Here is a 9,670-nt window from a genome sequence, read left to right on the forward strand (position 1 = left end):
GCCTCACTCTGCGTGCCAAGCTCCAAAGCCAAGGCAACAGCGTTAGCGCAGTTCAATCCGTCACCATTGAGTCCAAAAACACCCGCTGCTGATGTGCTGCGCTGTGCCCTCAATCAAAGTAATTGTTAAAAACTGTTTTTTTAAAACATGGCAGGAAAGGGGCACCTCCCCGGGGGCACTGAAATACCGGTCGATGCGGGAGGAACGGGGCAACCCCTTTTTTCAGCTCCCAGTGCTAAAAATCCTTTTAATAATTGCCCCCATATGGGGGACATATCAAAAATTAAACTGTAAAACAATCACACTTGATCTTACCAAAAGGCCGAGAAGCGAGCCCCCGCCTTTTGTGGCGGGATAAACCCTCCGCGCAGTTTACACCGGTCGTGGGTGGGAAAACCTTTGCCCTTTGTTTTGGGGAAAAGGCTCCTTTTGGCCCAACTCGGAGGTGGGCCCAGGCAGCTGGTGCCTCTTTTTGTGTTTCACAAATCAGAAGGCCCAGCCAAACGCAAAGACCAAAATAGGGTGAACCGTTGGTTCCTCCCACAAGTTTTAGTAAAAGGGAAAGAATCCCTTTAAAAGAGAAACCAGAAAGGGGGTTTTGGGGAAAAAAAAACCCCCCTTTTTTTCCCCCAGTCAATGGGTGCCCCCCCCAAAAGGTAAGTTTTAAGGTTAGGGAAAAAGGGGTTGAAAATACAAGGAAAGAAATTTAATCAAAAGGAGGTTAGGTAGGGGAAAAATAACATTTCTTACACAAGGGAGGTTTTTGAAGGAATTGGTTGGGGTAGGAAAACGGTAGGAAATTTAAATGATTGGGAAGAATGCCCTTCCAAAAGGTTTAGGATGAGGTTTATAACCAGGAAAAAAAACGACATTTATTAAACTCCGGGAATCGAATTGAACGGCCCCGTCAAAAGTCTTTTGGGCTTTGGAATTGCTTTTTTGAAGTGTTTCAAAGGCAGCATGAGTAAGCTTTTTCTGGGTACCAAAGACTTTTGAAAAACCTTTTTTGAAACAGGTATCCCCACCAGGGGAACAGGGGGACCCACCCAAGGTTGGGGCTTTGAGTGCTTTAAACTGTTCCCCCCCCTTGTTTGGTGATTGTTTCTGCCCTTTTGTAAACAAAGGAGGGTTGAAAAACCCCCCGCCCTGCTCAAGCAGAATATGTCCCATATATAACGGATCCTTTGGAACCGGGCACCCAAAATGGCCTCCAAGGGGGGCTTTGGGGCGCTTTTTGCAGCTTGTTTGTTTGTTAAAATGGTTTTCTGGGGGGCAGACTGGGGAAGCAACCCCCCACGGGGGCCCCCGTAGCGCTCAATGCCTCGGGGAAAAGAAAAAAAAAGAAAAAACGAAGGGAAAAGAAAGGGGATTTTAAAAAAAAAAAAAAAGAAAAAAAGGAGGGGGGTAGAAAAGGGATAAGAAGTACTGGAGGAGGGGGGGGAGATGAAAAAGGGAAAAAAAAGAGAGGTTTTTGGAGAAAACCCCACGCCTGACCATCCAACTCATATTTTCCCTGGCAGGGGAAACCATATCACCAAGGGGGTCACCCAGGGGCTGGGCCATTGCACGCCGGCGTGCGCCCCCTCAATTCCCCCAAATGTGGGAACTCGACGCATAATTTGTGGTATGGGGACTGCGTTCGCGCTCTCCCCTGTTTTTGTGTTGAAGGAAAATTGTAAAACCACCTTGTAAGCTTATGTTTAGGTGGCTACTTTGATCGGGGAAAAAACTTCTGGTCCCAAAACCACCCCAAGAAAATGCCCTGTCTTGGCCCTAAATACTCTGTCCCTTGGGGTGACCTCCCTGCGGCCAAGCCCCAAAACCCAAGGCAACAGCTTAGCGCAGTTCAATCCCCCCCTTAGCCCAAAAAAAACACCCGCGCTGATGTGCTGCAGTTGTGCCCCAATCGAAAGCTAATATAGTTCAAGCGTTTTTGTTTTCAACAGGCAGAAAGGGTGCCCCCTCCCCGGGGGGCCTGCAATACCGGTCATGCAGGAGTGGGGGCAAGCCCCTTTTTCAGCTCCCAGTGCAAAAAATCCATTTAATATTTGCCCCCATTAGGGGACAATCAGATTTTAAACTGATAAGAACGTCTACACTTGACTTGCCAAAAGCCGAGAAGCGATACCCTGCCGTTTGTGGCAGGACACCCCGCGCGCATTTACACCGTCGGGGGGGCGGCACCTTTGCCCTTTGATAAAAAAGGCCCTTTTGGCCCCAAAGGCGGGCGTGACTTGGTAAGGCCCAGGCACGACGGCTCTCTCTTTTTTGTGTTCAAAAACCAAAGGCTCACAAACGGCAAAGCCTACCAAAAAAGGGAACCTAGGGTTCCCTCCAGGGAAGTTTTTAGTAAAAGGCGAAAGACTTATACCTTGAAGAGAAACCAGAGTAATGAAGTTCTTCCCGTGGAACGACAACACCCATTTCCCAGTCCATGCCCTCGCGGAGCCTACCCACGGGATAAAAATAGGTAGGGTAGTATGTAAATAAGGATAAATGCAAAATACATTGGAAAGTACAATTTAATCAGAAAGGTAGGTTTAGGTAGGGGGGCCAAAATAACATTATCTTACAACAAGGGAGGGTCATTTGAAGGGGGAGGAGAAGGTTAGGTCTAGGGTAGGAAAATGCTGGGTAGGGTAGTATATAAATAAGGATAAACTGGAATGAAATGTCATCCAAAAGGGTTAGGTATGAGGGTTATAACCAGGAAAAAACGGTACGATCTTCATTTAAACATGCAAGGGAGAGTGCTAGAATGCTGAAACTTGGTCTGTCAAAAGTGCAATGTTTGAGCGCTTGCATTGTCATTGATTGAAGTGTCCTTCAATGATTTGAAGCAGGCACTGAGTAGCTTTTTCATGAGCGTCACCATGATGACTTTTTGCAAAACGACATTTATGAAATCATCCGTATCATCTGACCATTGGGGAACAGTGTACACCATTCCCAAGTTCGGTTGCCGTGGCTTTTGGAAGTTGCTTATCCGAACGTGTTTCCACGGCCTCCTAGTTCATGAGTGGATTGCTTTCTGCCTCTTTTGGTAAACAAAGGCCAGCTGCTGTTGAAAATACTCCCTTGCCTCTGCGTGACAAGCAGATATACTGTCCACTATACTAACAAGGATCGCTTTGGCAGCAACTCTGGCACGCCAAAAGCGGGTGGCGCTCTTCGAGAGGCGTTTGGAGGCTGCTTCCTTCTGTCATTGCTTTGTGTTGAATTGTGTCAAATGTTGCGATTTTCTGTGAGGATGCAAGATCTGAGAGGTAATGTCAGAGCCAGCCACACGGGGGCCCCGATGAGCGCTCAATGCAACTCTGATAAATAATTGTAATACATGTATATGATTACTTGTATCCATTGTTGTGTACTGCATTTTTGACTGTTAAAATAAATAAATAAAATGATAACATACACAGTGAGGGCCCCTTTGGTATGACAGGAGTATTTATGTCAAGCCTCATCTGTCTGTTAGGCTTTCAAGTGGTTGCTGGGCTGCATTGACCTGCTCAGACGCAGGAACCGCCACGCAGTGTCCTTTGTCGTAGCAAGAGTCCACTGGCTCTGACACATCCAACTCATACTTACCTGGCAGGGGAGATACCATGATCAGCAAGGTGGTTCACCCAGGGCGAGGCTCGGCCATTGCACGCCGGCTGTGCTGACCCCTGCGAATTCCCCAAATGTGGGAGTCTCGACTGCATAATTTGTGTAGTGGGGGACTGCGTTCGCGCTCTCCCCTGATTTTTGTGTTGAAGGAAAATTGTAAAAACCACCTTGTGATCACTTATGTTTTAGGTGGCTACTTGATCTGGGAAAAAGCTTCTGGTGCAACGTCATCCCAGAGAGTGTCCTGTCTTTGGCCTCTAAATATCTCTGTCCCTTGCGGTGAGCCTCACTCTGCGTGCCAAGCTCCAAAGCCAAGGCAACAGCGTTAGCGCAGTTCAATCCGTCACCATTGAGTCCAAAAAACACCCGCTGCTGATGTGCTGCGCTGGCCTCAACAAAGCAATTAGTTCAAGCGTGTTTGTTTTCAACATGCGAGAAGGTGACCGTCCCGAGGCACTGAAATACGGGTCGTGCAGGAGGAAGGGGCAGCCCCTGTTTCGCTCCCTTCTAAAAACCATTTAAATATGCCCCCAAGGGACATATCAGATATAACTGTAAGAACAGATACACCCGCTGCCAAAAGGCCGGAGCGATGACCCCTCCGTTTGTGCAGGTGCACCTCGCTGCGATTTCACCGGTCGTGGTGCGGACCTTTGCCCTTTGATAAGAAAAGGCTCCTTGGCCAAGGCTGCGTGACTGGAGGCCCGGACACTGTGCTCTCTCTTGTTTCACAAACTCGAGGCTCGCCAAACCAAAGCCTACCAAAATGGTGAACTCGTAGTGTTCCTCTCACGGAAGTCTTTATAAAAGCGAAAGACTTACGCTTTGAAGGAACAGAGTATGAGAGTTCTTCCGTGGAACAGACAACCCCCAGTTGCCCCATCCATGCCCTCGGTGACCTCACCCAAAAGGGATAAATGTAGGGTGAGTAAATAAGGATAAATGAAAATACAAGGGAAATACAATTTAATCAAAAAGGTGGGTTAGGTAGGGGCAAATAACATTACTTACAAAAGGAGGGTCATTGAAGGGGGAGGAGAAGGTTAGGTTAGGGTAGGAAAATGCTGGGTAGGTAGTATAAATAGATAAACGGAATGAAGTCATCCAAAGGGTTAGGTTGAGGTTATAACCAGAAAAACGGTACGATCTTCATTTAAACTGCAAGGGAAGTGCTTAAATCTGAACTGGTCTGCAAAGTGCAATGTTTGACGCTTTGCCATTGCCCATGATTGAGTTGTCCTCATGTTAAAGCAGGACTGAGTAGCTTTTCAGAGCGTCCCCATATGACTTTTTGCAAACGCATTTAGAATCTCCGTACATTGACATTGGAACAGTGTACCCTCCTTGGTTGCCGTGGCTTTGAGGCTTATCGACGTTTTCAAGGCCTCCTAGTTCATGATGTTTGCTTTCTCCCTCTTTTGGAAACAAAGGCCCCTGCTGTTGAAAATCCCTTGCTCTGCTGACAAGCAGAGATACGGCCAATCTAACGAGGATCCTTGGCAGAACTCTGGACGAAAAGCGGGTGGCGCTCTTCGAGAGCGTTTGGGCTGCTCCTTCTGCATTGCTTTTTGGTGTGTGTAAATGTTGCTTTTCGTGAGATGGCAAGTCTAAAGGGTTTAATGTCAGAGCCGCACACGGGGCCCCAGAGCCTCAAGGAACTCGAAAAAATTTAATACAGTATTGATACTTGATCCATTTGTACTGCATTTTTGACGTTAAATAAATAAATAAAGGGAAACAACACGTGGGGCCCTTTGGTAGCCAGGAGTTTAGTCAAGCCTCATCTGTCTGTTAGGCTTAAAGTGGTGCTGGCTGCATTGACCTGCTCAGGACCAGGAACCGCCACGCAGTGTCCCTTGTCGTAGAAAGAGTCCCTGGCCTGAAATCCAACCATCTTACCTGGCAGGGAGATACCATGATCCCCAAAGGGTGGTTCACCCAGGGCGAGGCTCGGCCATTGCACGCCGGCTGTGCTGACCCCTGCGAATTCCCCAAATGTGGGAATCTCGACTGCATATTTGTGGTAGTGGGGGACTGCGTTCGCGCTCTCCCCTGATTTTGTGTTGAAGGAAAATTGTAAAAACCACCTTGTGATAGTTTATGTGTTAGGTGGCTACTTTGATCTGGAAAAAGCTTCTGTTGCCAACGTCATCCATGAGAGTGTCCTGTCTTTGGCCTCTAAATATCTCTGTCCCTTGCGGTGAGCCTCACTCTGCGTGCCAAGCTCCAAAGCCAAGGCAACAGCGTTAGCGCAGTTCAATCCGTCACCATTGAGTCCAAAAAACACCCGCTGCTGATGTGCTGCAGTCTGTGCCCTCAATCGAAAGCTAATATAGTTCAGAGACGTGTTTGTTTTCACATGGCAGGAGAAGGGGGTGCACCGTCCCCGAGGCACTGCAATACCGGGTCGATGCATGGAGTGAACGGGGCAAGCCCCTGTTTCAGCTCCCAGTGCTAAAAATCCATTTAATATATTGCCCCCATATAGGGGACATATCAGATATAAACTGATAAGAACAGATACTACACTTGATCTTAGCCAAAAGGGCCGAGAAGCGATGACCCCTGCCGTTTTGTGCAGGATGCACCCTCGCTGCGCAGTTTACACCGGTCGTGGTGCGGCACCTTTGCCCTTTGATAAGAAAGGCTCTTTGCCCAAGGGCTGCGTGACTTGGTAGGCCCAGGCACGACTGGCTGCTCTCTTCTTGTGTTTCACAAACTCAGAAGGCTCAGCCAAAACGGCAAAGCCTACCAAAAATAGGGTGAACTCGCATGTGTTCCTCTCCACGGAAGTCTTTAGTAAAAGGCGAAAGACTTATACGCTTTGAAGAGAAACCAGAGTAATGGAGAGTTCTTCCCGTGGAACAGACAACACCCCAGTTGTCCCAGTCAATGCCCTCGCGGTGAGCCTCACCCACAGGATAAGAATAGGTAGGGTAGTATGTAAATAAGGATAAATGCAAAATACAACTGGAAAGTACAATTTAATCAGAAAGGTAGGTTTAGGTAGGGGGCCAAAATAACATTATCTTACAACAAGGGAGGGTCATTTGAAGGGGGAGGAGAAGGTTAGGTTTAGGGTAGGAAAATGCTGGGTAGGGTAGTATATAAATAAGGATAAACTGGAATGAAATGTCATCCAAAAGGGTTAGGTATGAGGGTTATAACCAGGAAAAAAACGGTACGATCTTCATTTAAACATGCAAGGGAGAGTGCTAGAATGCTGAAACTTGGTCTGTCAAAAGTGCAATGTTTGAGCGCTTTGCCATTGTCATTGATTGAAGTTGTCCTTCAATGATTTGAAGCAGGCACTGAGTAGCTTTTTCATGAGCGTCACCATGATGACTTTTTGCAAAACGACATTTATGAAATCATCCGTATCATCTGACCATTGGGAACAGTGTACACCGTTCCCAAGTTCGGTTGCCGTGGCTTTTGGAAGTGCTTATCCGAACGTGTTTCCAACGGCCTCCTAGTTCATGAGTGGATTGCTTTCTGCCTCTTTTGGTAAACAAAGGCCAGCTGCTGTTGAAAATACTCCCTTGCCTCTGCGTGACAAGCAGAGATACTGTCCACTATACTAACGAGGATCGCTTTGGGCAGCAACTCTGGCACGCCAAAAGCGGGTGGCGCTCTTCGAGAGGCGTTTGGAGGCTGCTTCCTTCTGTCATTGCTTTGTGTTGAATTGTGTCAAATGTTGCTATTTTCTGTGAGGATGGCAAGATCTGAGAGGTAATGTCAGAGCCAGCCACACGGGGGCCCCGATGAGCGCTCAATGCAACTCTGATAAATAATTGTAATACATGTATATGATTACTTGTATCCATTGTTGTGTACTGCATTTTTTGACTGTTAAAATAAATAAATAAAATGATAACATACACAGTGAGGGCCCCTTTGGTATGACAGGAGTATTTATGTCAAGCCTCATCTGTCTGTTAGGCTTTCAAGTGGTTGCTGGGCTGCATTGACCTGCTCAGACGCAGGAACCGCCACGCAGTGTCCTTTGTCGTAGCAAGAGTCCACTGGCTCTGACACATCCAACTCATACTTACCTGGCAGGGGAGATACCATGATCACAAGGTGGTTCACCCAGGGCGAGGCTCGGCCATTGCACGCCGGCTGTGCTGACCCCTGCGAATTCCCAAATGTGGGATTCTCGACTGCATAATTTGTGGTAGTGGGGGACTGCGTTCGCGCTCTCCCTGATTTTGTGTTGAAGAAAATTGTATAAAAACCACCTTGTGATAGCTTATGTTTAGGTGGCTACTTTGATCTGGAAAAAGCTTCTGGTGCCAACGTCATCCAGAGAGTGTCCTGTCTTTGGCCTCTAAATATCTCTGTCCCTTGCGGTGAGCCTCACTCTGCGTGCCAAGCTCCAAAGCCAAGCAACAGCGTTAGCGCAGTTCAATCCGTCACCATTGAGTCCAAAAACACCCGCTGCTGATGTGCTGCAGTCTGTGCCCTCAATCGAAAGCTAATATAGTTCAGAGACTGTTTGTTTTCAACATGGCAGGAGAAGGGTGCACCGTCCCCGGAGGCACTGCAATACGGGTCGATGACATGGAGTGACGGGGCAAGCCCCTGTTTTAGCTCCCAGTGCTAAAAATCCATTTAATATATTGCCCCCCCATATAGGGGACATATCAGATATTAAACTGATAAGAAAGATACTACACTTGATCTTACCCAAAAAGGCCGAAAAGGGCGATGACCCCTGCGTTTGGGGCGGGAATGCACCCCCGCTGCGCAGTTTACAACCGGTCGTGGAGCGGCACCTTTGCCCTTTGATAAGAAAAGGCTCCTTTGGCCCAAGGGCTGCGTGACTGGTAGGCCCAGGCACGACTGCTGCTCTCTTCCTTGTGTTTCACAAACTCAGAAGGCTCAGCCAAACGGCAAAGCCTACCAAAAATAGGGTGAACTCGTATGTGTTCCTCTCCACGGAAGTCTTTAGTAAAAGGCGAAAGACTTATACGCTTTGAAGAGAAAACCAAGTAATGGGAAGAGTTCTTCCCGTGGAACAGACAACACCCAGTTGTCCCAGTCAATGCCCTCGCGGTGAGCCTCACCCAAAGGATAAGAATAGTAGGGTAGTATGTAAATAAGGATAATGCAAAATACAATTGGAAGAGTACTATTTAATACAGAAAGGTAGTTTAGGTAGGGGGCCAAACTAACATTATCTTACAACAAGGGAGGGTCATTTAAGGGGGAGGAGAAGTTAGGTTTAGGGTAGCGGAGAAAATGCTGGGTATGGCAGTATATAAACTAAGGATAAACACTGGAATGGAATGTCATCCAAAGGGTTAGGACTGATGGGTTATAACCAGGAAAAAAACGGTACGATCTTCATATTAACCATGCAAGGGAGAGGGCTAGCATGCTGAAGACTTGGGTCTGTCAAAAGTGGCAATGTTGTGAGCGCTTTGGCATTGGGCCTTGGGGGGGATTGAAAGTGTGTCCTTCAATGATTTGAAGCAGGCACTGAGTAGCTTTTTCATGAGCGCAACATGATGACTTTTTGCAAAACGACATTTATGAAATCATCCGTATCATCTGACCATTGGGAACAGTGTACACCGTTCCCAATTTCGGTTGCCGTGGCTTTTGGAAGTGCTTATCCGAACGTGTTTCCAACGGCCTCCTAGTTCATGAGTGGATTGCTTTCTGCCTCTTTTGGTAAACAAAGGCCAGCTGCTGTTGAAAATACTCCCTTGCCTCTGCGTGACAAGCAGAGATACTGTCCACTATACTAACGAGGATCGCTTTGGCAGCAACTCTGGCACGCCAAAAGCGGGTGGCGCTCTTCGAGAGGCGTTTGGAGGCTGCTTCCTTCTGTCATTGCTTTGTGTTGAATTGTGTCAAATGTTGCTATTTTCTGTGAGGATGGCAAGATCTGAGAGGTAATGTCAGAGCCAGCCACACGGGGGCCCCGATGAGCGCTCAATGCAACTCTGATAAATAATTGTAATACATGTATATGATTACTTGTATCCATTGTTGTGTACTGCATTTTTTGACTGTTAAAATAAATAAATAAAATGATAACATACACAGTAGG

The 9,670-nt window shown here is 47.3% G+C and overlaps 7 non-coding genes and 4 pseudogenes across 7 annotated transcripts; 4 read left to right on the plus strand and 7 right to left on the minus strand.

Annotated features, from left to right (window-relative positions):
* Positions 1–154: 154 nt before the first annotated feature.
* On the minus strand, positions 155–334 carry LOC134863918 (U2 spliceosomal RNA; annotated as a pseudogene).
* A 1,170-nt stretch (positions 335–1,504) lies between these two features.
* LOC134863911 (U1 spliceosomal RNA) lies at positions 1,505–1,654 on the plus strand (annotated as a pseudogene).
* A 296-nt stretch (positions 1,655–1,950) lies between these two features.
* LOC134863917 (U2 spliceosomal RNA) lies at positions 1,951–2,126 on the minus strand (annotated as a pseudogene).
* Positions 2,127–2,285: 159 nt separating this feature from the next.
* On the minus strand, positions 2,286–2,392 carry LOC134863938 (U5 spliceosomal RNA; annotated as a pseudogene).
* A 1,188-nt stretch (positions 2,393–3,580) lies between these two features.
* LOC134863908 (U1 spliceosomal RNA) lies at positions 3,581–3,743 on the plus strand. The gene has a single exon (XR_010165730.1). It is a non-coding gene; the product is annotated as a U1 spliceosomal RNA (small nuclear RNA).
* A 1,757-nt stretch (positions 3,744–5,500) lies between these two features.
* On the plus strand, positions 5,501–5,664 carry LOC134863941 (U1 spliceosomal RNA). The gene has a single exon (XR_010165756.1). It is a non-coding gene; the product is annotated as a U1 spliceosomal RNA (small nuclear RNA).
* Positions 5,665–5,979: 315 nt separating this feature from the next.
* Positions 5,980–6,169, minus strand: LOC134863915 (U2 spliceosomal RNA). The gene has a single exon (XR_010165734.1). It is a non-coding gene; the product is annotated as a U2 spliceosomal RNA (small nuclear RNA).
* A 170-nt stretch (positions 6,170–6,339) lies between these two features.
* Positions 6,340–6,453, minus strand: LOC134863932 (U5 spliceosomal RNA). The gene has a single exon (XR_010165749.1). It is a non-coding gene; the product is annotated as a U5 spliceosomal RNA (small nuclear RNA).
* Positions 6,454–7,656: 1,203 nt separating this feature from the next.
* LOC134863930 (U1 spliceosomal RNA) lies at positions 7,657–7,818 on the plus strand. The gene has a single exon (XR_010165747.1). It is a non-coding gene; the product is annotated as a U1 spliceosomal RNA (small nuclear RNA).
* Positions 7,819–8,127: 309 nt separating this feature from the next.
* On the minus strand, positions 8,128–8,319 carry LOC134863916 (U2 spliceosomal RNA). Its single transcript, XR_010165735.1, has one exon. It is a non-coding gene; the product is annotated as a U2 spliceosomal RNA (small nuclear RNA).
* Positions 8,320–8,491: 172 nt separating this feature from the next.
* Positions 8,492–8,607, minus strand: LOC134863935 (U5 spliceosomal RNA). The gene has a single exon (XR_010165752.1). It is a non-coding gene; the product is annotated as a U5 spliceosomal RNA (small nuclear RNA).
* Between the last annotated feature and the right edge of the window lie 1,063 nt (positions 8,608–9,670).

Source organism: Eleginops maclovinus, chromosome 4 (assembly GCF_036324505.1).
Source record: "Eleginops maclovinus isolate JMC-PN-2008 ecotype Puerto Natales chromosome 4, JC_Emac_rtc_rv5, whole genome shotgun sequence".
Taxonomy (NCBI): Eukaryota; Metazoa; Chordata; class Actinopteri; order Perciformes; family Eleginopidae; genus Eleginops; species Eleginops maclovinus.